Source organism: Danio aesculapii, chromosome 22, assembly GCF_903798145.1.
Source record: "Danio aesculapii chromosome 22, fDanAes4.1, whole genome shotgun sequence".
Taxonomy (NCBI): domain Eukaryota; kingdom Metazoa; phylum Chordata; class Actinopteri; order Cypriniformes; family Danionidae; genus Danio; species Danio aesculapii.
The window spans coordinates 13267538-13274450 of record NC_079456.1 but is presented as its reverse complement, the minus strand read 5'-3'; the positions used below and the strand labels follow the sequence as shown (position 1 = coordinate 13274450).

General features: G+C 34.5%; 1 long non-coding RNA gene across 2 annotated transcripts; it reads right to left on the bottom strand.

Annotated features, from left to right (window-relative positions):
- Positions 1-1267: 1267 nt before the first annotated feature.
- LOC130215522 (uncharacterized) lies at positions 1268-6196 on the bottom strand. Of its 2 annotated transcripts, none has more exons than XR_008835716.1 (3): positions 6111-6196; positions 1880-1966; positions 1268-1590 (listed from the first exon to the last, which is right to left on the bottom strand). It is a non-coding gene; the product is annotated as an uncharacterized LOC130215522 (long non-coding RNA). The 2 variants fall into 2 exon arrangements; XR_008835717.1 differs by having other exon boundaries at positions 1893-1966.
- Between the last annotated feature and the right edge of the window lie 717 nt (positions 6197-6913).

Here is a 6913-nt window from a genome sequence, read left to right as displayed (position 1 = left end):
TTATATATTATGTAATTAGCTCTAAAGTTTACGATGTTGTCAATTAGAATATTTTGCTTATATATTATGTAATTAGCTCTAAAGTTTACGATGTTGTCAATTAGCATATTTTGCTTATATATTATGTAATTAGTTACAAACTTTAAAATGTCAATCCATTTAGCATATTTTGGTTATATGCTAAGTGATTATTTCTTGCAACTGAAAGGGCATCCACCACATAGAACATACATGAACAAAACATGCAAATTAGCTTGACATTGTAAACTTTAGAACAAATTACATACTTTATAAACAGAACATGCAAAATGGCTTGACATCGTAAACTTTAGAACAAATCACTCACTATATTTGGCTAAGTCTCTGATTTATCAGGGGTTGGCACAGCAGAATGAACCGTCAAATACTCTGGCATACTGTATATTATGTAAATTGTTCTTGTTTACAATGTTAAGCCATTTTGCATGTTTTGTTTATAAAGTATGTGATTTGTTCTAAAGTTTACAATGTCAAGCCATTTTGCATATTATGCTTATATATTATGTAATTAGCTCTAAAATGTATGATGTTGTCAATTAGCATATTTTGCTTATATATTATGTAATTAGCTCCAAAGATTAAAATGTCAATCCATTTAGCATATTTTGGTTATATGCCAAGTGATTATTTCTTGCAACTGGAAGGGCATCCACCACATAGAACATATGCCAGAGTAATTGGCGGTTCATTCTGCTGTGCCGGCTGCTGATAAATCAGAGACTTAGCCATTGAGTCATTTGTTCTAAAGTTTACAATGTCAAGCCATTTTGCATATTTTGTTCATATATTATGTAATTAGTTCTAATTTACAATGTCAAGCCCATTTGCATATTTTGCTTATATATTATGTAACTGGTCCTAAAGTTTACAATGTTAAAACATTTTGCATGCTTTGTGTACATAGCATGTTAATTGTTGGAAATTTTATAATATCAAGCCATTTTGCTAATATTTTTTTATATATATTATGTAATTTGGTCAAAATTTCATGATGTAAAGCCACTTTGTTTATACACCATTTTGCTTTTATTATAGTTCATATTCTATGACAATAAACATATCTTGTGCAATCAAGTAAATTGCCAACCTTTATATTTAAATACTACTTTTGGATATACACAGTAAAAACAGCTTAACATTGTAAACCGTAATGTTTACAACATGTTTAACAACCAATTTTACATGATGATCAGCAAACGTTTTACAACATTAAAGACTGTAGTATAAAAACAATTGTAAACTGCTATTTTACAGCTATATAAATTGTAAAATATGCCTATACAGTTTTTTCAGTGTTTCCTCCAGTGTTCTGTGCTGTATGTGTATTTTGCTCCTCAGTATTGACTTGAGGTTTATTGGAGTTAATTGTGTTGTGCAGGGAAATGGTTTAATCCTCAGCTGATGTTGAGCGAGTGAAGCGCAGGTCATTGATCGTCCTCCAGGGTCACGGATCTTCTGGCTGCCAGATCGATGTCCGTTTCAAGGGCGAAGGTGGGACTCGATAACGGTTTTCTCCTAAATCCACAGTCTGCTGGTCTCCATCAACAAGTGCTGATAAACAGATAGATTCAGAAGAGGGATTTGCAAGGTCAAATTTGCAGAAAAGTTTTGCAAACAAAAGGTTTCAGATCCATATTGGTTTGCATTTGTAATCATGACACCATGACTTATGGTCAATATGTAAAGTTTACAAATAATAAGTAAAATTTATTGCCAATTTATATATTTCACATTAATGATTGAGCAAAATATTTCTATAAAAATATTTTAAAAATGTATTTAAATGTTTTTATTACATTTTTTACTTAATATTTGATGTAACACAACGTGTGTACTGTACAATTTGTCTTCACCGCTTCTGTCATCATGAATGTTTGTTTTCCACATCCTCTGACTTTTGTCCTGGTCTCTTTGTGCTTCCTTGAGCCTGTGAATAAGGGGGAAAAAGAAAGATCTACATTAGGCTGATTTTGTTTGCACAGGTGTCGTTGACTTTTGTTAAGTGATTCACATGTTTGTACAAATGAAACAGGTGTGCTCACAATGCCAATGTGGCCGTTTATGGGAAGTTCGACAAAAGGAAAGCATGCAAATGGCGTTAAAGCAACAAGAACGTTTATATTACTGTAGCAAAAAAATCCCATGTAAACAATCAGCCAATAGTTTTGTTTCCATTTCAGTACTTTAAATTATGCACATTTTGAGTAGATGGAAAATGGTGCGTAAAAATGACCAAGTCTCTCTCTCTCTCTCTCTCTCTATCCATCCATCCATCCATCCATCCATCCATCCATCCATCCATCCATCTATCTATCTATATCACAATTTGGACTTTTCAAGAATTGCGTCTGCAAATTATAACTTTTAAATTGCGATAAAGAAAACTGGTATATCACAAATCTGAGTTTCTCTCTGGCAATTAAATTGTTTTGCTTTATCACAACGTTATATCTTGCCGTTTGAAATTGAAAACTAGCATTTTGGAGTTTTTTTTTTTATTTCTCTCTATAACTCTTGAGATAAAAAAGTTAAAATAGCAAATTAAAAACAATTGGGATTTTTATTTTCCAAGTCTAAGACAAAAGTTATAACTGCGAGATATAAAATTCGCAATTCTGAATTTAAATTGGGTTTATATCTCACAATTCTTACATACATTTGCGACTATATCTTGTGATTTTTAACTGAACAAAACGTTTTTCTTGCAATTCCAAGTTTACGTCTTGCGATTTTTACTTTGTCAAAATGACAATTTTATATCTCGCAACTTCAACTGATAAATTCGCAAGGTGCAAGGTAAAGAAAGGATTATGATAAATAAAATTGTGAAAATAAAGCAGCAATTTAGAGGAAAAAAAAGAACTCTATCTTGCGATTTTTGACCGATATTTTGACTGAAAAACTTTGTGAGTTTATATATTTAAGTATATTCTAAGACAATGGTTACCCAGCAAACAATTTCATGTTTAATAGATGTCTAGTAGACAGTGTAAACAAAGGCTAAACTTGGGCAGTCAGTGAAAATCTAATAGATATCTAAGAATAGCCCAAAAATAGACTAGTCCTCAAATAGACAGATCAGACATACAGTAATTTATATGTGTAGTCATTTATTTCTGTTTATTTTTTTCACTAGTCTCGTTTTGGCCTATTCTTAGGCATCTATTAGATTTTTACTGACAACTCAAATTTAGCCTTGTTTTAGTCAAGACGACTATGTTTAGATGTTTTGATTAGATATCTATACAAGGTTTCCACTCTTTCATGAACAGCAGATTCAAGGACTTTTTAAAGCACCATTAATTTTAAATCAAGCACATTTGTATTTCATACCCCCAGCATATAGTGCCATGAAAGTCCTTACTATACTTAAAATTCCACTTACACTTAATATGTACATTAAAATGTCATAGTAATGATAAACAGTCATGTTCAAAGAACTTCAATACATTTAGTTAAATTCTATACTGATAATATTCAAATATGATCTCTGAAATATTGATAAAATGTGCATTATGTGTCATGATTCTTGTGCAAGGTTTAAATTTAAGTCTTTTTAATTAAGAATTTCTCAGCTTTTTGATTCAGTTTCTGAAAACAGAACAGTACAATTGTTGAAATATCACTATAAACTTTAAATTCAAGCACTTTTCACTTTGTGTTTGTTTTTTTAATAACTTCCCAGGCATTAAGTTCATGTGTCTAAAATTCAAGCATTTTCAAGTACTTTCAAGAAGTGTGGGAACCCTGTCTATTAGACATCTTTTAAAAACAAAAATACTTGCTGGGTAGAATTATGAGATACGAACTTTGAAATGTAAGTTTAAATCATGAGATACAATTTTCTTTAGTTTATATCATACAGTAAGAATTGCAATTCTTTTCTCCTTGAACCGAACTCAACTGAAATGCATTCTTATTATTTTGAGTTAATAATTCAAAACATATTGGGGCAAAAATCCATTTTGTGAGATTTTTTCTAAAATACGCTGCCCAGATTTATAGAATTCATTGAATAAATTCATTGAACTGCAATAAAAAAATTGGAAAACTGGACTAACCAGAGGACCAGTCATATCGACATCGCACATGACATATCAAGGACCAGTCATGTGCGACATTGTTTAAGTGTCACATTGTTTAAGTGTTTTAAAAATGACTAACCAAAGTCTGAAACCTAAATAATTAACGACATTTCCTCTGGAAACTGAATTACACAGTAGTGTGTCCTAAACATAAAGCTAACCTAAACACATTTATAATGGAGAAGAATAGAGCTACAGCGGTTTCCCTGGTTGCAGCAATCCAGATCCATTGTTACGACTGCTAATTTATGCCAGTTTCTCAAAAAAACTGTGCTTTATCATAAACTATTTCCACAGTATTCCACATAAAATTTATTACATCCATTTTACACTACTATTTCCAGTTTACTACAGTCCAACTAAAAGAGTCTACTGGGATGCAAAACTCATGATTCCAATAACACCAAAATTGCCTCCTTTTATTCACCCACAGTAATTGCAGAGAGAAAAAAGCAAATCAAGTCAGTCCACACATCCGTGCACTAACATGCAATTATTTTGAGTCTCAGAAGAGCTCTCCAGTTTCCATTTCTCTAATTGTCAGCCGTGTGTTTGTCCTGCGCAGCGGTGCATTTGGGAGCGGTTAGTAGACAGGTGAAAGACTCTCTGAGGGATGAAGAACAAGACACGGCTTGGGACGCGGAGATGAAGCAGAGGGTCAAGGACTTGAAGATGAAGATGATGATGATGGAGAATGAGAGAAAACACTTTTAATGATGAGGCAGATACTGGAAAAAACCTGCTGTGATCTAGTCATATTTTGAAGTCTCTGAAATAAGATGGCAATACGAGGCCATGTTTTGAACTTATTATAAATATGTGAAAACAGCTAAAAAAATAAGAAAAGAAAAGCAAAAACCCCAAAGTGGCTCAATAACATTTAGATCTGGTGGCTGTGCAGGCCATGGGAGATGTTCAACTTTCATGTTCATCAAACTACTCTGTCTCCATTATCATGTTCATTATCATCTTAATATCCAGCACCGCCTTCAGGATACAAACTTTGAATCATTGGGTGCGCATGGTCCACCAGAATGGTCCGGTAGTCCATGGCCATCTAACACAAGTATTGGGCATAGTAAATGCCATGATATTGCAGCCCAAACCATCACTGATCCACCCTCATGCTTTACTCTGGGCATCAACAGTCTGGGTGACACACTTCTTTGGGGCTTCTCCACACCGTAACTCTCCCAGATGTGGGAAAGTCAGTGAAGGTGGACTCATCAGAGAACAATACATGTTTCACATTTGAAACAGCCCAAGATTTTCACTGCTGCACCATTGAAAAAGACGTTTGGCACTGGCACAAGCGACCAAATATTGGCTATATCACCTGTTGATCGGTCTGTGCAAGAAACTGAACATTATTTACATTATTAATACTTTAAATCCTTGAAAAATAATCATGCGCATTATGAGCAAATGAATTTTTTGAAGTATATATGCCTAAATAAAATAAATTAATTAAGTAAAAGCTTAAATATATCCTTGTCTTGTATTAAATGTGTCAGTTTTCTCTTTCTTTGAGTACAAAAAGGACCTCACACAATAAAATCACACAAGTATGAAACTGTGTTTACCTTCGGGCTCTGTGATGACCTTGTCCAATACAGACGTGACTCTTGCTCACGCTGTCCATTTGAGGCATCTTGGGACATCTCTGTGTGTGTGTGTGTGTGTAAAACCTTTTATTCCTAACATTGTGGGCACCAAATGTCCCCTCAAGTATAGCAATAACAGTCCATTTTGACCTTGTAGGGACATTTTGTGGTCCCCATAAATAAAACAGATCATAAATAACACAACGAAGAAATTCGAAACTGTAAAGATGCATATTGTTTCCTGTGAGAACTAGATAAGGGGTAAGGTAGGGGATAGAATATACAGTGTGTACGGTATAAAATGTATTATGTCTACGGGAAGTCTCCATAAAGATATATGTACACGTGTGTTTGTGTGTGTTCAGGCGTTCTCCTCACTCACCTGTCTACTGAAATAACTGTGTGTGATGTCTGTGGTCACTGAAGGCACTCAGACTCGTCCTGCGTCAAACCCTGCAGACTGCTGCCATCAGAAAAAACTGCCCTGTCGACACAATAACACACAAACACAAACTGAATTAAACATCTCCACAGTCTACAGTCTTGTGCAGTTCTAAAGTATTATGATGGTAATGCTGAAGCATAGTACCTTAATTAATCACAAGGTGCTTAAATTCACCATACTATGATATTTCCAGTACATACTTGTACAGTTTACAGTACTTACTGTACAAAAACACCATAGCATGTCTATTCATTCATTAATTTTCCTTCAGCTTAGTCCATGATTGGGGTTGCCACAGAGGAATGAACCACCAATTATTCCAGCAAATGTTTTACGCAGCGACTCCCCTTCCAGTACTGGGAAACACCCATACACTCTCGCATTCACACACAAACTCATACACTACGGCCAATTTTGTTTACCCAATTCACCTGTACCGCATGTCTTTAGACTGTGGGGGAAACTGGAGCACCCGGGGGAAACCCCCGTGAACACAGGGAGAACATGCAAACGCCACAAACATATGCCAACTGGCCCGGCCAGGACTCGAACCAGCAACTTTCTTGAGACCGTGCCACCCATAGTATGTTCATATGTTTAAAAATTCTAAATCTAATATTATTGTTCTAATTTGTATGCTATTATAATGACATAGCAAAATACACTCACCAGCCACTTTATTAGGTACACCTTACTAGTACCGAGTTGGACCTCCTTTTGCCTTCAGGACTGCCTTAATC